This window comes from Gopherus evgoodei, chromosome 10 (assembly GCF_007399415.2).
Source record: "Gopherus evgoodei ecotype Sinaloan lineage chromosome 10, rGopEvg1_v1.p, whole genome shotgun sequence".
Taxonomy (NCBI): Eukaryota; Metazoa; Chordata; order Testudines; family Testudinidae; genus Gopherus; species Gopherus evgoodei.
Window position 1 is genome coordinate 63,958,024 of NC_044331.1, and position 27,959 is coordinate 63,985,982.

General features: G+C 40.4%; 1 protein-coding gene across 5 annotated transcripts in view; it reads left to right on the top strand.

Moving 5' to 3' along the window:
- PARN (poly(A)-specific ribonuclease) overlaps positions 1–27,959 on the top strand; it is a 144,442-nt gene that overhangs the window by 84,865 nt on the left and 31,618 nt on the right. Inside the window, exon 23 of one of the 5 annotated variants that reach the window (XR_004002260.1) lies at positions 26,529–27,307. The exons of the other annotated variants lie outside the window; for them this stretch is intronic. The gene's annotated coding sequence lies outside the window, so the exon portion shown is untranslated. The remainder of the gene's footprint in view (positions 1–26,528; positions 27,308–27,959) is intronic. 5 annotated transcript variants of the gene reach the window in all.

A 27,959-nucleotide genomic window follows, 5' to 3' on the forward strand; every position in this document is an offset into this window, starting at 1 on the left:
TCTGTAAGGCTATCACTCTTGGAGGGCTGTATCTTATCCCCATAAAATGAATTAAGCTAGTTAAGAATATCATAGTGTTATAGAAATGTAGGGCTGGATGGCACCTTGCTGTACAGAGGCAGGACCAAGTAAATCTAGACCATTAGAGGTGTTTGTCCAACTTTGTTCTTAAAAACCTCCATAAACTCCCTTGGAAGCTTTTTCCACAGTTTAACTACCCTTTCTTCATAGGTCAGATTTTCTAAACATTTTTATCTTTTTAGCTGCTCTCATCTGGAGTGTCTCCAATTTGTGCACACCACCTTTCCTAAAGCATGGCGTCTAGAATTGGATGCAATATTCCAGCTCAGGCCTCACGAGTGCCAACCAAGTAGCATGGGACAATTATCTCCCACTGTTACATACAACATTCTTGTTAATACACCTCTGAATATTAGCTTTTTTTGCAACTGCATCACATTGTTGACTCACATTCAATTTGTGATCCACTATAACCCCAGCTCTTTTTCAGATCCTACCAAGCCAGTTATTTTCCATTTTGTAGTTGCACATCTGATTTTTCCTTCCTAAGTGTTTGTAGTACGAATTTCATGTTGATTTCAGATCAGTTCTGCAATTTATCGACATAATTTTAAATTCTAATTCTGCTCTCCAAAGTGCTTGCTACTCCTACCAGCTTGGTATTGTCAGTTTTTATAAGCGTGCTCTGCGCTCCATTATCCAAGTCATTTAAGAAAATATTGACTAGTTCCAGACCCAGAACTGACCCCTGCAGAATCCTGGTAGATACACCCTCCCAGTTTGACAGAGAACAGTTGATAACTACTCAGAGTACAGTCTTTCAACTCACTAAGATCTTCCCTCTTATCTTTAACTGGAACAAAATCCCAGTTAAAAGCAGTTGGCTAACAGCTAAAAGTAACTTCCACAGACTATGTAGCCTCAAGGGATAAAAATGCTCCCCTTCCAGTCCAGTCTATAGAACCAACCAGTCTATAGAACACTGCAGTGGATCAAACATTATCCTAATGTAGGGCTTCCATAATAAGTAAGCTGAAATAGCATTCACCTATGTCCAGAGTGTTACAAGAATTGGTACCCAGCCCTCACAGCAAATACCACTCTTGGTCCTGTGTCTGTCAGCTGCTGAGGCCACAGGGCTGTCTTTATCTCCTATGTTTATTATCTTGCCCCTGAGCACTGGGGGCCCAGGTCTCAGTGAATGAGCGGGGCACCTGCAAGACTGCTTGCCCTAAATTAAAACTTCTTACATAGTTTCAGAAACTGCGACTGTGCATATCTCATAGTTGCCACATTCTACTTCTGGATATTTCTAGTCCCTTATAGCTGGATTGCCCTGCATATTTGCAGAGACTGAGTATTCAAACGAAAATCCTTGTTTCTCCCCACTGCTTCTCTCCCTTTGTGCCAGAAAGTTAGATGCTGCAGTATAAAGCCTGTGGGTTTGATTTGCATTCCTTTTTTAGTTATGCTCACTGGAACCAAGTGAAAGGATACCATGTGGAGGAGGTGAAAAGAGAGCAAGCAGTGGCTGCAGAATGTTCAGAAGGATTCTATCCTTTTCTGTATCTGTTCCCATTTCAAATAAGGCTCATTTTAATTCCTTTATTCTTGAGTTACTTGCTAATAAAGGTCTCTTGCTGTTCTGGTGATTTAGTGAGCTTCATTTTTTAAATAGTTAACAATATAGAAATAAACATGTACAGTAACTCCTCACTTAACGTTGTAGTTATGTTCCTAAAAAATGCGACTTTATGTGAAACTATTAGGCGAATCCAATTTCCCCATAAGAATTAATGTGAATGCGGGGGTTAGATTCCAGGAAAAAAAATTTGCCAGACAAGATATATACATATACTGTACAAGTTTTAAACAAACAGTTTAATATTGTACACAGCAATGAATGATTGTGAGGGAGGAAACACGACAAATGCAGGGCAGTAGCTGCAAACACTTCCCTGCAAAAACTGAACATGATGATGAGCCCAGACTATCCAGCTGGAGTGCACCACTCTCTCGTCTTGACAGCACATGCATGGCTGTCCAGGTGCTGACTTTCCAAAGTGCTGGGGTGTGCGTGCATGTGAGAGAGAGAGAGAAGTGCATTGCCTCTTTAAGTATGCTGACACCATTTCAGGTATGTTACCCTTTTAAGCAGATCAACAGTTCAGACAGGAAGCAACAGCTTCCAGCAGGTGCCCTCCTTTCTGTCTTTGAGCCCTGTCCCCCTCCTTCACTTTGTGGAGAAGGGGCAGGAGTGCCACTAGCTTTTTTGCTGCCCTAGGTGGCAGAAGGTCCCGCCCCTGAAATGCCTCCCTCGACAAAGGTGACGGAAGGTCCCGCCCCCAAAATACCAGTGATGACTGCCGCGGTTGCTGCCCCCCCCAAATGTTAGCACCGTAGGTGAACGCCTAGGTCGCCTAATGGGTTGCACCAGCCCTGAGAAGTGGTACAGAGCGGCGGGGAAGCAGGAGCAGAGGAACATCTGGATATCAGTACCCTTCCTCTCCCAGGAAGCAGCTCCAAGGCAGATGGCAGGGCAGGAGCAGCACAGCAGTGGGGGGAGGGACAGCTAAACTGGTGTTGGGCAGCTGCTGAGCCACATACAGGGAATTTAGGGGAGCTAACGGGGGGGGGCTGTTGGCCCCCCTGGTTCTAATCCCCACAAGTTGGGGCTGCTCTTCCAGAGAATCCTGCAAACAGTGGACAAAGCAGGTACGTGCCAAACAATGTTAAGGGAGCATTGCGCAACTTTTAACGAGCTTGTTCGCTAATAGATCAGCAAGGAAACAACATTAACTGGGACAACGTTAAGTGAGGAGTTACTGTAGTCCTATTCCTTAACCTGAGTGTCTCCAAAAATGCTTCTAAATCTTCTGTGCTCAAGAGAATAACCTTGGAAAGTCACCAACCAGAATACACTGTGCAATTCAACCCCTCTCTGCCACTGGTTGAGGTTGACACTTAATTCGGAAGAGCTATCTGATTGGTTCAGATCTTGCATTAGAGTACATATGCAGCAGGAACTCTGGATATGTAGAAGATTGGGGATAAATTCCTCTTGACAATTGGGAATTGAATTAAATGATATAGCATGGCAGAATATATTTCTGTATTTGTAAGATGGCTTGATTTGGCTCATGTGTTAGATATCTGTATCAGCATTCTTTAATGTCTTTTCAGACATACATGCTTCCTATTTAGTGATGCACATGGAAATGTGAAGAGACTTACAGGTCTTTACTCATTTTGTGACCCTGCTATAAAGTGTCAGTTATTTCCAGATGAAATCTTTTGGGGTTAAAATTATTATTAAATAAAATTCACAGCTTCAAATCCAGGTAAAAACCCTTTTGCTACCTTCGATGGATGATTAAACTATTTTAACCTTAAACTATACTAAAATAAGGGTACAGTACTAAACTCTTTTTCAAAATCTTAAAATATGATTTCACTATAGACCAGGCTTGAAGTACACCCTGTTAGACTGAGTACCAGTGAATCAGATGTTTCTTGTAATGTTTTTCCTATTCCATCCTTGTCATTTTATTCAGTTTTGAGCTATAGATGTTAAAACAAAATTTGAAGTCCACCATTTTGAAGTCTTAGTTCTGTGTAGCTCCAGTTTCTTAAGAGAGTATTTTGAAGTCATAATGCTCTGATTGCTTGGAATTTTATTTTCAAGATTTTTCATGCTGTTATGTCTGTCTATATATCACATCCTCTTTCAGCTTTCATAACTATAGGTTATAGATATGCGGTCCCCTCTGTCATAAACAATGTGTCTTCTTGTCTGCTCTTTTTTCTACGTAGCAGTTGAAGAGACTTCAAATCACCTTGAATTGTTAGAGGTTAGGGTAGAAATCAGGAACCTATAGTTCTAATACAGTCTCTTCAACTGACTCTCTGTTGTGTTGAATACCTGTCTTGGTAATTCCCACTTTATAAGTGGGAGAAAACATCTTCACTTCAGATGTAGAGAGGATCAGTCCTGTTGGTGGAGTATTTTCTGTCTGAATTTGAAGTTTTTTGCTAGCTCTGAATTGGTGACTAGAACTATGTGTTTGTTGCCTTTTTAAATACACCTAGTTTTTAATCCTCTTGCTGAACCTTGATTTGGTTCATAATGGGCACTGGTGGCTCCGTAATGCAATAGCGTCTTCAATTGTAACATAACGTGCATTAAGTCTGTGAATGTTCACTGCTGTGGTATACCCAGGAGAGGGAGTCCGAGATCATTGTAGCCTCAGTGTGTGTGCATTGCAAAAATAGAAGATACTCCTGTTCTTAATTGGTCTGCTACTTTAATAAAGGTACAGAGGATACCTGCCACTATTTCTCCTCTGAAGATGAGTCAGACTCTGGGTTCCCTTTATATTAGTAAATGACGTTCAAATGTAAGTGAATATCAACATTTTTATGTGAGACTTTCTATGTAGTGGGGATGAATTGCTGTATAAATCTTTAATGTAAAGAACAGCATCAGATTCAGATGTAGTTTAATCTGCACATTTATCATCCTTAATAATTTTACTTTTCAGTTTTCTTTAAACTGTAGAGACTTTAATTAACTTAAATTTCTGACGCAGGAGTTTAGATTACCTGGAGTATTCTTAGAATTCTTGCATTTCTCATTTTGAATATGATTGGGTTCGGCCACTAACAGGTTTTCGTTCTTTTAAAACTTGAACATTGAGTATTCATAAAAACTATTTTCTGTGGTTAGTCACAGAGCTCAGGATTCATATGTATTTTGTGTTATAGTGGTGGTGGAATGAAACTTACTTTTATCACTTCTCTACTGCAACAGTTTTTGGTCTAAATGTATCCTGGGTAGATATTTTAATATTTTAAAAAGATTAGTTAGCGAGTTGTATTGATTTCAGTATTTCTTGCTTTAATGGCTATCATACATGAGTATCACTTTAAGGCTTTTCTACTGAAGTAGAAAAACACAGAACAAGTTTAAATGTACCTAATCAATTAATATTTGTTTGCAACTGAGTTATTTGGAGCATTAACGTCTTAATATAATCACAATTAAATACTCTAAATTTAGTCACACCAGAGCCCTAATGCTGTGATAAACAAAGGTTATGTCAAATAACTACACACTTTGAAATTCATTATTTAGATCTTGTTTAACTTTAAAATCAACAAAGCTCTCAATCTTTAGTCTACATGGATTGCTGTTAAAATCCTCACTTGCACAGTGAATTGTCCGCTTCGTTGTCTGAGACGTGAGGATGTACCACATGCCTTCAAAGCCCCTTGTTGAATCTATTTCTTCTTCCAGTCAGTGTTTTTAAGATAGTCCCCACTTCATTTTGCATAATACGTTATAGAAAAGCTGCCTATCAAAATAAAATTTGAGAATATGCTTCATGTGTAATGAACTATCTTCAGTATGCTATATTGGATAAGTAATGCAGTGCTGATGGCATTTTAACCAATATGGAGAGCAAGGAAGATACTAACTATTACATGAAAACTTAGACCGACAGATTTTTATATTGGTACATAACTGAATAAACTCTGTAGCAAATTGAGTTGAACAAAGTTGGAGAATACTTTAGAGCGAGACTTCAGTTATTTATAAGAGTATGATTACAGAATATGTGGCAACTGGTTAAGACATAATTACTTACAGAATGGGAGAATTTTAGTGTAGTTTGCCACTTCCTAATATAAGTAGTGTCCAATTCTCAGTGGTACACTAGAGCATAAACTGTGGCATTAATACTTTAGCTGTTAAACATTTTTGTGTTCTCTTCTTCAGGGGAATGTAGCCACCACTTGATTTATTAACCTGCTCATGCTTATTACAGTTGAGATTGCATTTCTTTTTTTATTTCATGGCTCTGGAATTTGTGTAGAATCTAAGCAATTATTTGAAAATTAAATCTGTATGAAGTTAGACACAGTCAAAAAGCATTAAAAATTAAATTTATTCTTAAACTGAAGTGTTGTCTTCCTGAGGCTTCAGACATCCTGAATAATTGCCCTGAAGTATAAATCTGCCTCACTCACTTAAATCGATTTTAATGTTAATATTAATTGTTTAACTGCTTATGATTTTCATGGAAACCTACACCTTGATGTGCTTACTGTTTCAGTGGATGGCTGATTCCTGTCAAGCATTGCTGGGTTAGAAAACTAGGAATTACACCTCCAAAATTTAGGTCATTTCCATTATTACTAGTAAGGGCAGGGAAAGAAGTTCAGCCCCTTCCAGGGACACAAAGATCAACCATCTCAACCCTTAATTGGTATCAGAAGGCTTTAAATATCCCTTACCAAACTTCAAAATTCACTTAACTGTACTGAAGATATTAAGGGTATGTATTGATAATACATAATTCTATGCCACATTAAAAACTGAATATTTTGTAGCAGCATAAAATGGAAATATATTCCAGCAATCTCATTTAAGACTATCAGAGAACAAAGGGAATACTGCATTCATGTAGGTTAATTTAAAAACTTCTGAATATATTTCAAATTACAGAAATGTCAGTTTTCACTATTCTGGTTATAGTAGTATTCACCAATGCTGCTTGTAGTATAGATTGGTGTGTGTGTGTGTGTGAGTAAATCTGTAACCAGTTTGTAGAAAAGTCTGGCTAGTATATTAAACTCCAGGGTTGTAATTGGATCTGAGCAGGTGGACCTTTGCTTCTTTGGATCTTCACTGAAGACTACAGATTAATTTGCAGGATTGAGCTCTTAGTTTAAATTTCTGTATGAGAATTTTTTTTAATTTTTCAAGTCTTCACCCCATAACACATTCAGATTATTTAAATGACATCTCAGATTAATCTGTTATGTCTAATTAATTACTTTTAATAGATTAATACAAAGTCACACTTTACATTTACAGTACTTAAAAGAAAGATTTTTCTTAATGTGAAGTTTTCTGTTTCATCTCCTCGGTGCTTTTTCTATCATTTACAACCTGTTAACTGTAGATTTGTGGGTTTCAGATTAACTGAAACCTTGCTTATCAGCATGCTGGGAATGTTTTAGCTCCGGATGTAACAGTTCAGTGTGAACTAAAATCCAGGATAAAAGTGTGAAGCAATAAAGCTTTTGTATCTGTGGAGCCCAGTGATCTATAAACTACTGATCAGTTTCTGAAAGAAATAATATCAATACTGGTAACGAGCGCATAGTAAAAAATACTTGATAAATGGGAGAGCATATGAGCTCTCTTACTTTAAGAAATGTAAAACTTACTTTCAAATCCCATATGGCTCAATGTAAAAAGCATGCTAATTTTTTAGCATTTCTGTTGCCCTCCAAGGACTGACAAATCTTTACATGTTGGAGAAATATTTTGACAGAAAGCCAACAGGATGTGGCACTATTTTTATAGGCAGTATATGAACCTTTTTGAAATTTGCAAAGCGTTACCACATTTTCAATGTTTCAAACCAGGTAGAAACTCTGGCTTTTGAACAATTTTGTTCTTTCTGTTATAAAGTACCCAAGAATGTTCAACCAACTAAATCATTCAAGTGACTGAAGACTAATAGCTTCTTGACATAATTCTATATTAGGATGCAATGGAACAAGCAGAGACCTTTATTGTCAAAATAGTTTTTTGTAATGCTGAGATTTTCTGTGGAATTACAGTATATTAACAGAAAGTGCACTTTATATCTCGGATATTCTTCGTTGAAGACACCATTTTATCTGCTTATGATCCTCCTTGTGTTAAACTGGTCACATGACATTGTTTGCTTACATAGTTCACATTAAATCTCACTAAAAGATTTGTTCGTAAATTCTAGTTCCTAGCTGGCTCTGTCTTAATATACATTTGTCTGAAACTATTTGGTGTGTGTTCATTACACTGCCGAATTAATTGCAAATAAATGTAGTTCCAAAATACAGTGATTCAGATTTCTTTACTCTACCTCTTTGTACATGTTCTAATAAAAATTGTTCCTTGAGTTACATGTGCTCTCTGGAAAATAATTGAGCTCTACCTCATTAAGCAACATTTCCTTCACCTCAGAGCATGCAACCTACAATATAGTCAATTATCATCTGTAGCAACCAATTAGAGGCAACTGCTTAATTAGAAAGCACTTTGGTTGTCAACTGACCATTGCTATTTCTCTTACTGCATATATGGGAGGCTTTTTACATGATAGGAAAGGAAGTACATTGATTGACTGCACCACCTGTGTTAGTAGATATTTCCATTAAATGTTAAGTTCAGGTTTTTCACTGTTTAAACATTTGGTTAAAAGGACAAACCAATATACATGTAGGATTATTAACTTGGGATGTCAGTTGGGAGTATAGGAAAACTTCAAAACAAATTCTTGGCATATATTAGGGTATTCAGCTCTCTAACCAGTTGTATTAGATTATTCTGTTTCTGGATGGTTGCCAGCCTCATCTGTTTATGAAGCTAGCTTCTCATCTGCAGAAGTTCACATGTAAATAAGAACTGTTGGAGAATCTGAGTGAGGCCTGGTCCACACTACAGCGTTAAATCGATTTAAACAGCGTTAAATCGATTTAACGCTGTACCCATCCACACTACAAGGCACTTTAAATCGATTTTAAGGGCTCTTAAAATCGATTTCTGTACTCCCCAACGAGAGGAGTAACCCTAAGATCGATATTACTATATCGATTTAGGGTTAGTGTGGACGGAAATCGAAGTTATTGGTCTCATTCTTTTACTGAGCTGCCCAGAGTGCACCGCTCCGGAAATCGATGGTAGCCTAGGACGATGGACGCACACCACTGAATTAATGTGCCCTAGTGTGGACGTGTAAAATCGATTTTATAAAACTGGTTTTATAAAATCAGTTTTAATTTAGATTTTTATGCTGTAGTGTAGACTTGGCCTGCGTTTTGCTTTGTAGAAATCTTGAGTTATACATTTAGACTACATTTAGGTAGTCTGTGAATAGTGGGGGTGAGATGGAGGAAAGAGTTCAGCATTTGTACAGCTTTAAAGTGAAATCTAATAGATATCTATTTTAATTGAGCTTTAAGCGTAAGAAATCAGAAATTATTCAATAAACAATCTGAGCTATTCATTAGTACCTTGGTACTTTGAGTCTGTCAGGTTGTATGGGTGTATTTTATCATATTGCAGCCCAGTGCCTCCCACAATTCTGCTATACATGGACTGTTTGCCTCATTTCTGCAGTTCTGGAGGTAGTTCAAAGCTACAGCAGAGCATGTGCTGGCCATGCCCCCTTCTCCTTGCTGCCAGATCTTAAGCCTTGGTGGCAGCAGTCAAATGATGGCTTGCTTTGTTCCCATCCTTTTCTTTAGCATTTTATTTTTAGCTGTTTTTCAGGCAATAGCAAGCAGTTTTCTTTATTTCAAGCTTCTCCTCTTCCTCCTCCTCCTCCTCCTCCGTCCTTGTCCTGAATCTGAGGAGTGTTGGTCATAGCTGCCTGGAACCTCTGCTTTAGTGCCTCCTTGCCAAGCTCCTCTTCTCCCTTTCAGCCAGGACTGAGCAGCCGCACAAGCACTGGGGAAAAATCGAAAAGGTGTGCTATATATGTGAGGCAGCTTTGTCAGGCTCAGCAGTGAGTGAATTATGCCCAACCTGATCCCAGCAGCTAACCCTAACTCTGCTAGGAGATGGGGCTCTTCATTGGTCAGGCATGTTGGGTCCTCTACTACCCCAAGAAGTCCTGACTCCCCCATGGGGGGGGAAAAACTGACCAGGGGAGAGAAGACAAAACAAGGAGAGGCTCTAAGGAGAAGGAAAATAAAACCTGTGGCAACACAGGACTGCAATGATAAGACCTTTGTGAAGCTACCAATCCCCATCCAAGTCCTAAAATGGGTCTCAGTTCTTTGGGGAGAGAACTAAGACTCATAAACAACCTTCCTCCTTCACAATGTGAGTCACTGAATTCTGATAATGGGATCTCATCCCCCATTCAGATGGATTGGGACCTCAAATGGGAGGACCCCAGGATCCACATAAGGCAAGCTGCAAAAGACCATGCTCTGGCCACAGCAGGGCAGCACTGCCCACCAAGTGCATGTGCACAAAATAAATAGCCTGAAAAGAACTTTTGACTCAGCCCCCTCTCCTCTACTGAAGGAATGCTTTCAGACTGAATATGAGCGGGACTTGGAAAAAATTTAACAATATCTTCCACCTCAGTAAGTGTGAGGCCATCTGCTAAAAAGTTGCATCCACAATCCAGATTCAATCCTTATCCTGTAGCTAAGCCTTCAGGGGAACACCTTCCCTCAAAATCGTCCCCGAGGCCATGATTCTCCTGCACTCCTCCTTTGAGGATGTGATCAGAGAGCAGTGGGAGATGCTCAAGAAGGGTAAATACATTCACAGACATGACCGAAGATGATATAAGCTGTAAGAGCCAACAAAATATTACTGAAGTTCCAAAGGCTGATACTGCAGTGGCCTCCCTGGCAGAGGGTGAGGTTGTCCCATTAGAAATGGAGTTCTTGGACTCAATAGAGAGGAAGGGATTTTGAAGCTTCCTCAGCCACTTTAGAAAAATCTCGCAGCCACATGCTTTGAGAGCTACCGTGTCCTGGCTGGGGACCCTGAAGGACATAAATCACCCTGACTTCAGGGCCTTTTTAAAGAAAATTTCCCTGGCAACAGCATTTGTGGCTAATGCATCAATGAATGCAGTGACATTTTTCAACCAGGCTATGGTATCCAGTTCAGTGGCTGGGCAGCTCATATGGCTCTGTCTCTGGAAGTTAGATGCTCAATCCAAGCAGTCCTGTGTTCCTCTGAGTTAACCTGGTCTCTCCTCTTTGGAGAAAAACTAGATAAGATAGTGGCAAAAAGTGCAAGTAAATCTAAGTAGGCCCTTCCCTCTTTGCTGAGCCCTCTAAGAAGGGAGTTTTGAATTTTTGGCTTTTAGGCAGAGACATTCCTGTGAGGTAGGTGGGTGAAAAGTACCAAAGGAAGGATAAACCAAGGGCAAGTTGTGGAACTGAGTCTCACAGCTTCATGACATGACAATGATGTCTCCATCCAGACCTGAATCTAGAAGGCAGAATTTCCCACTTTTCAGAGGAGCAGTGTGCATTGACCACAGACAAATGGATAAGGAACAGAAAATCAGGGAAACCCCCTTGACCTATGGGCTCCACCCCATCTCTTCTTCATCCAGTTGCCAATCTTCAGCAAACGCTGCCAAGCATTCACTGTTCCAAAAGGAGATTTCCTATCTCCTGGATATAGGAGCAATAGAAGGAATTCCCTTGGAAGAAATCTTCTACCCCCCCTCTTTATCATTCAGAAGAGCGCCGTGGTGGGTTGGAGGGAGAGTGAGAGCCATCCTCAACCTTAAGTGGCTCAAAAAGGGTCCTTGGTCTGTTTGGCAAATGAACACCCTGATATCCAGATTTCTCAGAGCAGTCAGGCTGGCCAGGCCATCAATCATACCAGTCTTTCCCATAAGACCTAGCACTGGTGTCCAAGCCTTGACCACTCACCTCTTTGAGCCTTTGACTTGAATATCAGCATTCTGTCTCTCCATCAAAACTTGTTTTCTCCTTGCCATTGCTAGTGAGTTTTAGAGCTAGTAGTCTATATCTATGTAGGAGCCTTACTGCATGTTCCACAGTGAAACGATGCTGAGAATTTCAGAATCTTTGTTCTCCCCAAAGTGTAATTCTCCCTTTTCCATACATCACAGAAGATGATCCTCCCTTCATTCTCCCCAGTGTCACAGCACCTGACTGAGAAACTTAAGTGTGCCGTACACGTCAGAAGAGCATGGAAGATTTACGTTGTGTACGGACTCCACAAGGAGGTCAGGTCCCCTATGTGTGTCTTTTTCCATTCAAAGTGGTAAGCCTCCAAGCTGTCTCTTGTTAGATCAGACAGTGCATTGTTGAGGCCTTGAAGACATTGTGACTTTTTGCTTCAGAAGGAATCAAGATGCACGCTACAGGATCCATGGTGACCTTGTGGTCCAAATGAACTGTTTCTACTGCAGAGAGATTCAGAGTGGCCACTTGGTCATTGGCTAACAGCATTATAAGACACCAAAATGTGAACTTTCGTTCATCTGCAGAGCCCTCTTTTAGCAGGAAGGTGCTGCAGGTGGTGGTTCAGTAACACCGTTGCTTTTCAACTAATCTTCATGGGGAGGGGATTCCCTATCTCATTCTGTTTTAATTTCTCTTTATCCCTCCCTTCTCCTGTTCATTGCTTGCTACCTCCATGTTGCAAAATTGTGGGAGACTTTGGGCTGCAGAATGGAAAATTTCTTATTGCTAGCGTAAAGGAAATTATTAGGTATCTCCCACAGTTCTGTCCACAATGGATGGCTTCACAGCTGATGGCTACCATAATAATAATATTTGGATTATTACCATGCAGTCAGTCATCTACTGTACATAATTAATGAGTCGGCATTACCCCCAAATCTTTTTCAATGTTGCGGCTTCCCAAGTTAGTCCCCTTTAAGAGTGGCCTGCATTCTTTATTCCTAGATGTATAATGTTACCTTTTGGTTGTACTGAAATGCATATTGCTTGTGCCCTACTTACAAAAAGATCCAGATCTCTCTCTCTCTCTCTCTCAAAACTTGTTGTTTTCATTATCTACCACTCCCTAGTCTGTCATCTGAAAACTTCATCAGTAATGATTTTATATTGCTTTCCAGGCCACCGATTTAAAATTGTTGAATAGCATAGGGCCAAGAATCAATGCTAAATAGTATAGGACCCCTTCTAGAAACACGCACAAAAGCAATTTTCAGGTATTTGCAGACACAAAAAGAACAATTACTCCAACTATACTGCTAGTTTATCTTTCTATTCTATCATGAAAAAGCCAAGGACTCTTTAATAGTGAATTTCTACAAAAAGCAATCAACTGAGTCAAAATCAGCTCCTTTTTAGATAAAGTTTTTTCATTATTCACGAAAGGAGGGAAAACGTATCAGGTAGCAAGTCTTGATGGTCTAAAAGCAAGAGTCTGATCTTAAGTATGGTAGAGGTCGTTTAGATTTCAGATATTCAGTAGCTAGAAAAACATCTTTTTCATATAAACTTGTTAAATTTAAATGTTATATTAATATTTTAGAAGGCAGTGTAGATTTTGTCATTAATCCATATTTGTACATCTCTAGAAAGTGGTTAAATCAAAATCACTTGTCATTTTAGTACATTCTTTAAAAAAAATTTTGAAACACTATGAACTTAAGCCTGTAATGGAGATAGGATAACGTTTTTTAATCATTGTAAATTATTAGGATGTTTCCGGGCACTTGGCCAGATAAATCCAGTTTATCCCTTCTGATATTTAAATATCAGGTTTGATCACGAAACATTGACATCTGTTGTGGGTGACCACTAACGAAACAATAGCATGGTTGCCTTTAACGATAGGTCACTGAAAACTGTTTTTAAAAAAGTTAACCTGTAATTAAGGATGGTATAATCTGTCACATAAGGAAAAACTCCCTTATGAAACTATTGCAGCTTTTTGAAACACACACTGAAATGAAAATATGGAAATGCAAAATGTAGATTTCACTTTAAAGAGCATTTGTTTTCAAAGAGTTATTATCCCCCAAACATCCTGAACTCTCCACCAGTATCACAGCCCTCAAAAACATGTATGTAAGGCAATATGAGCTGCAAATACTTGCAGGTTTATTTCATCAGAGTTTTGCATTTAAGGATATATCTGGTTACCATGCTCTTCCTTTTAAGATTAGTTTATAGAGATGCTGTCAGAATTTTTCTGAAGTGTGTGATTCTTTAGGGCTTGTCTGCAGTTTAATGAAGGTTGTATTCTGGAATATCTGCTGTCTCTGGGCAATTTCCCCAACATTTTAAAGATAACAGCTCAGATTAAGGATAGTTTTAGCCTTTGAATTTTCCTAGTTTGGATTATTTTTTTGCCCTTACTATTGCTTTCAAATGTTTAAAATTTCAATTTGATGTACTTGTGCTAGGTGGAGAGCAACTATTAAATTGTCCCATGTGTTGGTATCCTGATACATGATATCATACAGGGTTTACTGTGTCAGATGTTTTCTTCCTTTGGACTTTGAGTAGTCCAATTCATTTAGACAGCAGGACGACATTGGACTAGAGCAGTTGCCACAGCTCAAGTTGATACATCTCTACCCCAATATAACACAACCCAGTATAACTTTGGCTATAACACGGGAAAGCAGTGCTCCGGGGGGGAGCGGGACTGCGCACTCAGGCAGATCAAAGCAAGTTCAATTATAAGGCAGTTTCACCTATAGCTTGGTAACATTTTTTTGGCTCCCGAGGACAGCATTGTATCGGGGTAGAGGTGTATATTTTTTGCACTACTCTCACCTGAATTGTTAATGCTCCTGAGCTTGTAACGCTCTGAGAGTCAAATGGGATCAAGATGGCTGAAGTGGGCATTACATTGTATTTATCTTATTTTCCATTGCATCTTTGTTTACTTTGACCACTTTCAGAATCTGGATAGCAAGGGTCCTAGTGGACTTCATTCTTGTGAATCCTCTCCCTTACCTGGCTGTTGGAGGCTGTGATTGAGCATAACCTTCTTATTTAGAGTCTGCAATGAAGAAGTGTATGTGTCTTGTCTTGCTCTTTGTAATTTGTGTACCTATGACTGAATATGTTTGGAGTGGTAAGGTAATGTGGCTCTAATGTATATGGCTACCCAAAATGAAGTAAACTTCCTTAGTCCAGTCGAGAGCAGCGCTTCAGGGTTTTTATCTCAATTTGGTTACTCAATGATTTTTATAAGTTAAGTCACTTTAGGCTTGAAATTCAAAAGTTCCACAGTAGTCACATCAGTCTTTGAAAAGTGCTTATATCCATAGTGATGGGCCTTGAATATAATAGAAGAGATTATCTTTACCACTGACAAACATTGTGCCTTTGAGTGCTTCTGGCACCAAGGAAGAGGCAAGCAGTGGTTTGGAGATTTGGCACAAAGAGGCTGTTTTGTAGAGGGAGGTTGAATCGCTTCCTCCTTTAGCGGGAGGGACAACTTAGTCACAAGGGAGGGAATAATGGCTGAGCATGTTAGAACAAACCCTAGGAATCAACCACCAAGATATCTCCAATAGTACCTGCTATTGTATTCTTTAGTCAGCAAATGTGTTAGCTGGATGTTTCTGCGTGTGAAATGTCTCAAGCCTACTAATATCAGAATTAACACTTCTACTATAATGGTGAATGCAAGCTGTTTTGTGTACCTCGGAACTGTTGTTTGAAGCCATCTGCAGACTCAGGCAGAGACACTACATTAGTTCATATTCTGAAGGTGCTTTTCTAAGTTTTTATAATTGCAAACTTGAAAAAAATTGATCAAATTCTGCAGCTGGGGTTGAGTCCTGCAGACAGTTGGGCTTCTGGAGTGACAGCAAAGGGACCCTGAGGATATTTACTAAACTTGATGATGTGATTCTCAAGCACTTTCTGTAAAATGCCTTAAAGTTAAGCAATATTTGTAAGTGCTAATTATTGCTACTAGTAGTAATAAAGGCTGAGAATTCTTGTCTGATTACACACGTGCTACAAAATATTTGAATGGCTTTTAGCCCCCAGATTTGAATAGACTTAAATGTTAATGTAAAGTACTATACTAATTTAAATGATCTTTTGGAGATGTAAGAAATGTTCTGAATGGTGCCCTTGTGTTGGTGTTTTGTTTCAAGAGTATTTCTGTACCAGTAAACACTGGATATGAGATGCAATGCACTTGTCTGTTTACTGAACTAATCAAGAGTACTTGACTGTAACTAAGAACTGAATTGCTTACTGAATCAGGGTCAGTCTACTCTGGGAGAAGTTGAACCTATCATCCTTCAATGGTGGAGCTGTAGTAGAGATGGGCACCAGACATTTATCACTGTCTAATGCTGCTCTGCTAGATGACTGCTAAAATAGCTGTCTATTTTACAGCTTCTAGTATTGATACCACTAGTGGAGAATTACAGATCTGATTTTTCTTTTGTAGACTCACTGTGAGGGTACACAGGGGCAGACTTCTATAATCAATATGAAACAAACCACTTTTTCATTGGCTGTAGATTCACAGCTGTCACCTCATTTTTATTAAACACTTCAGTTAGATACTTGTATCATACACAAAATAAGGTTGGTTGACTGATAACTTAAAATATAGGGCCCTGGCATTTATAATGCTCCATTGCAAAAATGTAACTTTAATGATGATCTTTCATTTTATAGCTGACCCGTTGTGTGGCTGTTTTTGGAATAGATTCATTTATTTCTCAGCTTCTGTTTCAATCACTGAAGTATTTAAAACTGTGTGCAAAGGTCAAATGTTTGGAATTCCTTCAGTATTTAAGAAAGAACTGGATCTTTTAAGAATTTAAATCATTTTAGAACAAAGTCTACATTTTAGATGCACAGTATGAAATATTTAATGGACTGTACTATCATTCATCTGTTTTCATTGCCAAGAGGAAATTTTTTCAGTAGTTCCTTTGGAATGTCAAAATATTTATATTCAGAACATGAAAGTATGTGCAATATGAAGGGTACATGGTGGTGTCTTTTTCTCACTCTTACTGGTATACATGTTTGTGTTCATCAGTCTAATTAAGTTCCAATGTTTGACCTATATTTTCCTTATAATAAAAATGCTACTTTTCAAGTTAAAATCTTGAGTCATAAAAGCTACAAATGTAAACATTGTGCAAGGCATTCTGTCAGCACATGAACTTACCTAAACATAATTTTTTCTTTGATGAAAATCTCAGACTCATAGTGAATGAAACATACAAACTGAACTCAACCTTTTTAAAGAAGGCTTCACAGGTTTAAAGAAATGCTGACAATGCATAAAGGCAAATGTTTGGCTAAATGTAACTGATGCTGCACTGTACTGATATATGTAAGCTGGCCATGAAATGACATAATAAATCATTGTATAATACAGAAAAGATATTGCCTAACCTTATGGCCCAGTAAATTGAGACGTCACAGGCATAGCTGTAACTGAGAAAATTACGCTTCTTTGCTTTATGCCACTTTTCCTGGTAAGAGTTGCAGTGATAGTATGGAGAGTAGGAAGGACCAGACCTCCCTTTCCTCTGCAACAGGTTCCAGCTCCTCCTGGGGTATTCCCAAGCATTCTTGGGTCAGCTGGGGAGCTGTTATTCCTCCAATGTGTCCTGGGTCGGCCTTGGGGCCTCCTTCCGGTGAGACATGCCTGGTACAATTCCAAAGGAAGCATCCTAGATGGTATCCTTATCAGGTGCCTGAACCACCTCAGCTGGCTCTTCTCTATTTGAAGGAGTATCTGTTCTACTCCAAGGCCCTGCCGAATAGCAGAGCTCCTCGCCCTGTCTCGGAAAGTGAGCCCAACCACTAGGGGTGAAAGTAGAAATAGGGAGTTACTGGTATGGGGCTGGGTTGGGGCTGGCTCTGGCCCCCAGAAGGGGCAGGGCCTCGGGCAGAAGGGGTGGGGATGAGGGGGTCAGAGCCAGTCCTGGCCCGCCCTGTACCAATAAGTACCCTCCCTCTCCCCCGCTGGAGTAGCAGCGGCAGCCAGGTGCTCCAGCAGCAGTTTGAAGGGCCTAGGGCTCGGCTGCTGCTACCGCCCCAGGCCCTTTAAACCACTGCCAGAGCCCCCGGCTGCCGCTGCTACCCCAGGGCTCCAGCAGCAGGGCTCTGGGGGCTATTTAAAGGGCCCAGGACTCCCCTGCTTCTACTGCCCTGGCCTTTTAAATAGCCCCCGGAGCCCCACCGCTACTCCAGAGCTCTGGCAGCAGGGCACTTTAAATTGCTGCCTGGTGAAGCTGGGCTGCTCCAGTATGGCGCACCGGCTCTTGCCAGTACACTGTACTGGGGCATACCAGCTTACTTTCACCTCTGCCAGCCCCCCTGCAGAGAACCTCTTTTCTGCCATTTGTACCTGCCATCTTGTCCTTTCAGTCATTACCCAAAGTTCATTAGCACAGGTGAGGAGGGGGACTGAGAAAATAATGCTGAAAATAGTCAGACTAGAGTTTACATTTTCAGCTGCTGTTTTCTATATACAGTAATAAATTATATGGGAATATGGGCAAACGTCAGAAAAGTAGTAACTTTCATAATTAAATTTTAATTTTATTTGATAAAATGATGTGTAATTAGTAATGGCTTCACTTGTCAGTAATTCAATGCAGGGAGGTTCCTATGAAAAGTTCTGAAACAAGTCTCCAGTTTATAGTATTTCAATCATATTTCAGTCTCTTTTACAGAGTGGCTTAAAATGATTTAAATTTAATATTCAATAATGGACACCTTAAAAATGGAAGTATTAACTTAGCATGGCCTGACTGGGCTCTTGGTTTTTGTGAAGTTTTTAAACTTCCCCTAACAGATTTTTGGTTCAAAGCTTTACTAGTGCTGCCTTTCCAAGAAAAGCTGCCCTCAGTCAGAACACTTTTGTTGGCGTTTTCTATTTCTGACTTAGTCCTGAAATTGTTTAATCTTTCATTGATTTATTAATCAAATTCAAGTAATTCTGGGTATTCAGTCTGATTGTATTAGTTTTTCTTAGTTTAAAGAATTTTAAAGAAATAGTTATCAAGTTATTTTTGTTAAGTAGCTCACATAGGAAGTTTAAACCAGCTGTACAGTTCAAGGAAAATGTGGATTTATTTTTAAAAATATGAAGGGGATGGGGAAGAGTATATTATGGTAAGAGAAGTTAGCCTGGCCCTGCCAAGGACTGACTTGATCTTGGACAAGTGACCTAACCACTCTTGTTACATTTTCCAATCTGTAAAAGGATGACATCTTCCCTGTGAGATAGCTATGCTTAACTGCAAAGTGCTTTAGACTTCCAGATACAACGATTACATGAATAGTAATCTAAATATGCATTAGAGAGTGAACTCGCTACGGGCTTGTCTCCCCTTACCAGGGGATCAACACACGGCAATCGATCCACTGGGAGTCGATTTAGTTGGTCTTCATCTAGCGAAACCTGCTAAATCGACTGCTGATCACTTTCCCGTTGATTCTGGTACTCTATCAGACGAGAAGCATAAGGTAAGTTGACAGGAGAGTTTCTCCTGTCGACTCAGTGCAGTGTAGACATCACAATAAGTCAATCTAAGGTACGTCAACTCCAGCTACGCTATTCATGTAGCCGGAGTTGTGTAACTTAGGTTAATATAGCCCCATAGTGTAGACCTGCCCTAATTTTTGGCAGCTGTTCTGTGGTAATGGCTTTCAGTGAGAGAATGGGGAAAAGAGAAGTTCATATCCCCAAGAAAAATCCATAGCCAGCTAAGCAAAAGTATGCATGTTTGCTCCTGTGCTGAGAATAGAGCTGTGTAGAGTGACACCACTGGTGCTTCATTTCCCTGGTCCTGAGAAATTGAATGATTTAGACTAGGCTAGGATTTTGATGTAAAAGCAAATGGAGATTCAGGCACTTCTAAAATGCAGTAAAAATGGGAAGATTTAAATCTTCTAAAATATTTCATTCAAAATCTGTTTTCTCCTCAGGGTGGCTTCGTTATTCTTCTGTTGGGCAGTGGTAGAAAGCTGAGTGTAGTGAGACAGATCATCCTTTAGAGGACAGGTAATAAATAGGGAATGCCAGAAACTCCTCAGCAAGGCATGGGCCCCTGTTGCTCCCTCATTACTTGCTGCAGAATGTCACTTCACTTGCGACAAAAACTGACCATTAAACGTTTTTATCAACTGACAGGTGAGGAGCTATTGGCTGAATCGTTAGAGAAATTAGTAGCTGAGATTGCAGAGTCCTCAATCCTCAGTGTCAAAATGAGCCTAGAAATCCATTGGTGGCTACCAATGCCAGGGATATCCAAAAAGGACTGTTACCCTGGCAGTGGGGCAGCAACTTCGAGGAGACGTTTCCATGGAAATCTGGATGATATTTTCTTCCAACCAACAAAATCCTCAGTGTGACACACTTCCTTTAGATCCATCCTCTGCACCCAGATTCTTAAGAGGCTGGTAGTAGTCCCGTGTCGAAATCTAAACAATATTGTGTTCAACCAAGAACAAGATTTTCACGTTACTGAAAAAATCTTCACAAATTGTTTTTGGGTCAATCCAAATTTTTTTTTTCAGAATTACAAGCCATCTGAAACATCAGTTATTTGAATATTTCCAATCAACGTGTACAGTGCATCTTATACAGTTCTAGCAACTGTTAAAGATTTGCAAAATTAAAAGCAAGTTAAAATGTGTAAATATTTCTGAAGCGTAATGCAAGTTGTACACCCTTCTTTCTTGGGTGAGATGCAGAGACTTCAAACAAATAAATCTTTTGTTGGTAATTCAGAAAAGCTATTGATGAAAGGTTGGAGAACAGGAGAAATATACTGGGAGCCTGAGCCTTCAGCCAAAATATAGATGTTTGTCAGGAGTAGCCAATAGCTTACCTTTTTAGGACTTGAGACTAAAATAGCACCCAGTCTCAGGTCTGTGAGTCCAGCATTCTTTCCTGAGTCATTTTTCACAGAGACTAAGGTGTGGACCTGTTTCTAATTTGTATCCTAGTTTGCTCAAAGATGACTTAGTTCTCTGATTTTTGAGCCAGTTTTATCTCTGAGTTAAGGAAATTGATGGGAGACATCTTTTTAACCAAAGAGAACTCTGAAAAAAACTTTTTTGAAAAATGAGTAACGCAGGAAGATGGATGAGTCTTAGGGCTGGTCCAGACTAGGGGGGGAAATCGATCTTAGATACGCAACTTCAGCTACGTGAATAACGTAGCTGAAGTCGAATATCTAAGATCGGATTACTCACCTGTCCAGACGGCGCAGGATCGATGTTCGCAGCTCTCCGTGTCGATTCCGGAACTGTTGGGGTTGATGGAGTTCCGGAATCGATATAAGCGCGCTCAGGGATCGATATATCTCGTCTAGATTAGATGCGAAATATCGATCCCCGAGCAATCGATTTTAACCCGCCGATACGGCGGGTAGTCTGGACGTGGCCTTAGTGAGGTCAGAGTTGATAGGTGGTGTTTTCTTTGAATTGATGTCCACATTTCAAACTTAGCGTTGATGCCTCAAGGCAGAAGAAAAGTCTGTTACATTAAAACTGAGAGTGGAGGGAATTTTTTCTGTCCACTGTTCACGTAACAGAAGAATATTTGTCATTTCCTTTTCGTCATTCCCAGATAAGCAAACTGTGTTGGTATATCTAAACTTCACTGTCATTAGCAATAAATCATTATTAGCAATTGAAATACAGCTTCCAAAAAATACAACTTTGTTTCTAACTAAAACTCCACGCACAAAATAAGCAGTCTGAACTGGAGCAGGTTACTTATACTTTGAACTTAATTGCCCACTTAAATAGTGTTACCACCTGTTTTTAGGTTTGTATCACACAGGGCAAGCTCATATTAGTGCAGTGGACTGATTCCAGTCTGCTTCCAGGTGAAACTTAGGATATTGCTTATTGGGAAAGATGGTAGCAACACTTACAGTGAAGCTTTCTGGCACTTCCTGTTACAAGACCGTGCTTATAACTCTGCCAAATTATAGCAGTTTGGGCTTGAATTTTCTATCAGTCCTCATGATGGATTCAGTAAAGATGAATTAGCCATTTTCAAGATGATGATTAGGGACAACTACATTTTGCCTATGTTAAATTCTTACCTTTCTCCATTGAAACATTCTAGTTACCCCCTTCCCCACATCCCCATGCTTTGGAGAAGGGTTATGAAATTTGACTGATAGGTTGCTTTTGTGTCAGATTTCCTTTTTTGCTTTTCCTGTGAAAACCATCCAAACTTGGCAAACTGATAATCCTTTGATCTATGTGTTCGTGGTCAGTAGACTAAATTCTCCAAATAAATTCTTCAGTCTGTACTGAGTGTGCTGCAGTGCTGGGTTTCCCTGCAATTGCCCCTCCTGGCCACCAGAGACCACTGTGGCATAGAATATACTCTGCTCGCTCCGGTGGCATCTCCAAATCTCTTAATTAAATTTGACAGAGTATTCCTCAAGCTTTAGTAGTCTTCCATGTAGGTGTTTATAACAATGAGAGAGTTCTTAATGACAGCATTTAGCCAGTTTGTTTGGTAAGCACATGCACATATACATTCTACAAGTATGTGAACTAAAAATGTCTATTTACAATTTGAAAAGTTAGTTTGGTGGTGACAGGTTACATGTCAAAGCTGGCGTTAAGTTTTTTGCTCATGTTCCAAATAACTACGGTACATGGTTCTATGTTGTCTGTTGCTATGATAGAAATGTATTTGCGGAGAATTTTATGAAAGAAAAGCATAAACAGACAAATGAGATTTAAGTTACCGAGTTTCCAAATATTTTAAGATGAAGAAAAAATTGTACATTACTGTGACTCATTATTGAAAGGGCTTTTCAGAGCCTTGTGGATACTCAGCACCCCTTATTGTGCTTTTCTTATTGCCCTGGCGTCTGGCTGCTCAAAAATGGCTGTCATGTGATCTACCTCAACTGCCCCACCCCTGTGGAAAAATTTCTCCCTTTTTTTTCCCCAGATATTATGGAGCACACAGCAGGCAGCTATGACTGGGGGATGCTCTCCTCACTGAGGTCCGACCTTGTTAGTAGACTTCTCCAGTGACCTTGGAAACAACCAAAGGCACATTCAACCACCATTCTTGACTTGCTGAGCCTATGGTTCAACCATTCCTTACTGCTGTCCGGATGGCTGGTCTATGGCTTCATGAGTCATGGGAGCAAGGGGTAGACTGAGTCCCCCAGGATAACTGTAGGCACATGCAACACCACTGAAAAGTATTTCTTTCGGTTTATGTACTCTTTGGAGAGGTGGACTGGTGCCAAGATGGAGATATGCTTGCCATCTACTGCCCCAATGCAATTAGGGAACCCTATTACGGCAAAACTATCCACTATGTTCTGCACATTTTCCATACTCACTCCCCTTTGTAGCAGAAGTTGATTAATGGCCCTGCACATTTGGAGCACAGAAGCTCCCACGGTTGATTTACCTACTCCAAATTGATTCTGCACTGACTGATATCTGTCTGGCATTGCAATATTCCAAATAGCTATTGCCACTCGCTTCTCCACTGTCAGATTATCCCTCATTTTTGTGTTGCTGAACTGCAGGGCAGGGGAAAGCTCTTCCCAAAGTCTCTGGAAGATGGTCTTCTGCATTTGAAAGCTCTGCAGCCACTACTCATCATCCCATACCTGCAAAACGATGCAGTCCAACCAGTCAGTGCTTGTTTCATGGGACCAGAAATGGCGCTCAACAGAGTGCAGCTGCTCTATGACTGCCATCAGCAAATGTAAAATTTTTTTTTTTCAGTGGCTTGCAGCAGGGCTGGTTACTGGACATCGCTATGTTCCGCATGGCAGGTCCTACTTCAGCTCTGGAAATACTGCAGGAGAAGGCACGAGGTGTTTGAGATGATCACAGCAAGAGTGCATAGCTGAGCAGTCTCCATGCTTCAGGGGTTATGGCGTACGTGCTTAGTGTAAGAATTTTAGTTCCTTCTCTTCACTTTAGGGTCATGAATAATTCCCTATTTTAAAATTTTCTTTCTAAAAGTTTGTGTTGCAGTGTTAGATTTTGGTCCAGATTCTTCCCCTCGGATGTTGAAGTTTAATTATCGTGTGGTCATTGTTTGTTTATTTAATGGATCAATTATAGTTCACTCTTGAAGAAACTGTTCACTAAGTTGTGAATATTATCACACTTTTTAAAAATTGAGTTTAGGGGCATGGACACTTTTTCAGCAGGCTGGGTTGAGGGAGGATGTGGGTAATTCAGGGTGGAATTGGGGTTGGAACTTATAGTTCACAAAAAACCAAAACAAAATAGTGGGCTTTGTCCTATAGAGGTATGATTTGGCATTATTATATGCATATTCCACATCAGGTAACAGCAGGGACCAATCATTCTGGTGATGGTTGATATAAAGCTGGAGATGTTGCTCCCGAGTTTGGTTCACCCTTTCCATCTGGCCATTCAGTTGGGGCTGCTAAGCTGAAGAAAGGCAGGAGCATAATCGCAAAAATTGGAGGGCCTCCTGCCAGACATGAGAGATGAACTGAGCACTACTGTCAGAAATAATGAGCTCAGAGTCCATGGAGACAGACAACCTAGTTTACTTATAACTAGACGGTTGCCTTGGAGAAGGGTAACCAGGTACAAAATGGGCTAGGTTTGTCAGATGGTTGATTATAGTTAAGATGTTTGTATATCCCTTTAGACTTGGGTAGCTTCACAATGAAGTCTAGCTAGATGGTTGCTCAGGCGGAGACTCTGGGAATTGTTGCACGGAATCTTGCAGTGGGTGCATCTGTCTACACCTAAAAATAAACTGGTTTAGTGGATCCCAGACAACTCAGAGATCCTACTCAGTCCAGTTTTGTGGTTTCTAGAGACCTACTGAGCCACCAAGGAAGAAGCCCAGGTTCCAAAGAAAGAAACCACACACTACATCTGATTGAGCCACTCAACCACCCCCATTGTCAAAACATGCATTTTGACAGTCTGGTTAAGGCCCAGAACAACCGTGCTTCTCTTATCTCCAGCTGCACCAGTTTACCCACCTCCTTCTCTTTCAGGACCATCTCTCCTGCTTTGTCTGCATGTGAGCAGATTATATCCAACAAATGGGTACTGGAGTTTCTAAGATTGTTACTCCATTCCTCTCATCCCACTTCTCTATCCCTCTTCAGGGACCTGTCTCATGAACATTGGTTGAAATAGGAAATCGCCTCTCTTCTACACTTAGGAGCTATAGAGCCAGTTCCTGCTCAGCACAGGGGAAAGGATTTTACTCCCCAAGTATTTTCTGGTCCCAAAGAAAAACAGAGGATGGAGAACTATTCTAGATTTCAAGACTTCTAAAGAACATTGTGAAAGCAGCTATAATTGCCCCATTGGATATAGGAGATTGTTTTTTGGCCCTCAACCTTCAGGATGTGTATTTTCATATTGCAGTTTACCCATCTCATGAAATTCTTTTGATTTCTGGTTGACCAAGACCACTTCCAGTACTCCAGACTTTGACAAGAAATTATCCTTTAATTTCTGAGACATATGGCAGTTGTACCTTTGTTGTGCATCATGCATAATGTCATGGAAAATTATGTCTTTCCTGTTTTCAAGAGGTGATTCAGAACAGTTCATATGCTGAACAAACAGTTTGGGAATTTAAAAAAAATCCAGGTTACCTAGGAGTTCTGTCAGAGTTCACTTGCTGGCTGTAACGGCCTTCTATTCCTTAGTGGATTCTCAGCGTTTGCTCATCCAATGATGATAGGTTTCCCAACCTTGATAAATCTTTTCTTCCTCAGACTAAAAGCCACTAAACCCCTGGGTGGGATCTAAACTTAATACTGAAGTGTCTTATGAGGTCTCCCTTTGAACTTATGGCTACCTTTTCTCTTCTTAACCTACCTGCTATCGATCCCTTGTCAAGTACGGGACACTCTCAGTCAGTGGAAGAACCCTTGCAAGGTCTATGCAGGTCTTTCCTTTATCCACCATCTCCATTCGTCACTTTAACGACAAGTGCATCTTTGTTGGGTTGGGAGCACATCTAGGAACACTCACCTTTCAGGGCAGATGGTCTACCCTGAAAACAGCCAAAGAGTCAGGGAAGTGGGGAACTTGAAGGCCAGGTCCTCCCTTGTGCAGTGTTTTTCAAGTACAAGGCTTTGTTACACCTACATCCTGAATTTTTACCTAATGAGTTATCTGAATTACACATTACCAACTCATCCATCTCTCATTTCCCCTCTCTTCCCAAAACCACATAAAACTAGGAAGGATAATATCTTAGATATCTTGTACATCAGCGAAGTGGTGGTTTCTAACTGGACAAAAACAAGCCATTTAGAAAGTCTTTCAAACTGTTCATTTCAATTGCCAACAGATCCAAAGGGTCTGCGGTCTCCATCCAGAGACTCTGCAGGTGGATTTCTGGGTATATTATTTCATACTATGAATCTATCAATATGCAACCTTATTCTAAGTTAGCAGAGAGTCCTGTAGCACCTTATAAACTAACAGACATATTGGAGCATGAGCTTTTGTGGGTGAATACCCACATGTTTCCGACGAAATGGGTATTCACCCACAAAAGCTCATGCTTCAATATGTCTGTTAGTCTCTAAAGTGCCACAGGACTCTTTGCTGCTGTTACGGATCCAGACTAACACGGCTATCCCTCTGATACTTATTCTAGGTTGTTAACCATTCTACAAGCTTTCTTTGTACTTCTGTGGCATTGCCTAAGCAGGTTCCCATTGTGGAAGTTTGCAAGGGCTGCAACTTGGACTTCAGTAATACCTTTTCCAAACATTTTGATGGTCCATTCTTTTGCTACCCTTGGGAATACAGTTGTCTTCAGTTGTGGACTCTGTTCCAAATCTCCTCCCTCTAAATGAGGGTACTGCTCAGTAGTCACTTGAAGTGGAGCACCTATAGGGAGAACACTCAAAGAAGGAGAGGTTACTCACCTTGTGCAGTAACTGGATTTGTTCAAGGTGTGTGCTCTACTAACTGCCCTTCTTTCTCTCTGTTTGAGTTTCCACTGAGGGATTTTGTGGTGGAGAAGAAATTGAGTGCAGTTCACTTGTGCAACTCTGTATAGCCTGGTGCAGGGCCAGGAACCTTAAACTTTTCCTTTGTCAAAATGTAGAATCTCCCTCACCCCCCACACCCCCTCTCCCTGGCCAAAGAGTGGCCATTTAATTAGGTGATAGTTAGTTTGATCTCACTGACACCTTTCTGAGGTGTTGGTAAGCCTTTTGTCTATGGAGAACTCATTTCTGACTGCCCTCTAGAACATGTTGGAACATGCTTTGTTATTATACAGTGGAATCTTATATCTTTACATACAGTGTTGCCACACATATTTTACCACACAATAATCAGCAAAACATTAGTTTTCAAATGATACATTACACAGTATGCTTTGTACAAAATTTAACATAGTCTTTTAAAAGGGGTGAGCGTAGGGCACAGACTCTTAAATCAGAAGTTTCCCCACCCCAGTTCACACTCTTCTTAGGGGAGGCAGAGGAGTTGCCCCAGGACCTGGAGCACTCCTGATTGGTCTTAATGCGACCTCTTCTTTGGCATTGACAGTGGAGAACGACTCCTGCGCCTCTTCAAAGCGGTCCCTGCCCCAGAATGGGTGGTGGCACCACTCTCCAAACCTGAGGGTGATCTACAGCCTGAAGAACAGCTTGGTACTGGGTCAGGCCTCATGGCCTGCTCGTGCAGGTGCTGCTTAAGGCGAAAGTCCTACACCACCTGAGGCTTTCTCTTACAATCTGCAGGTCAAACAGCACTACTTAAGGTGGGCTTTGCCAAGGCAGAGCAAGCAACACGTGTGGGTCACTGTTAGGAATTGCCACTCCACATGAAAGGCAATGCCTGAACCCCGGTGAGGGCATCACCAGGAAACACTACCCACTATACTGTAGATTGTAGCCTTTAAGTAACATTAACTATTAACTATGTAACAAAATAGAAATAAAAACTAGGCTGAGATAAATTATGAGGTTATAGAAGAACAACTGCACAGAGCTCTGACTCTAGCCAATGGGGTGTGAGAAGGAACTGAGAGGGGGTCAGGGCGATACCACCTCATGTAACTAGGGGAAGGGCTACAGGCACAAGGCGTGAGCATCACCCCCTCTACATGTACTGCTAAGAAAAGGCTCTGGTGCACGCACACACCTACTTGGAAATACACATCTGCATCTACTTGAAAAGCATTTTTTTTAATGAAAGTTACCTTTTTGAAAAATAATGCAGCTGTCCATAATATTTAAAATCAATGAGGATTTGTTACAGCTTTAGTCTTTTGTGGGCCAATTCTTATACAGTAGTAGAACTAATGCTAAAAGAGTCTCATCACCTAATATTATGAATTTGTGATGTGATATGAATTAAGATTGCTTTCTCAATTGCTGAACTGACATCAGTAGTAAACCATTCTAGAGCGT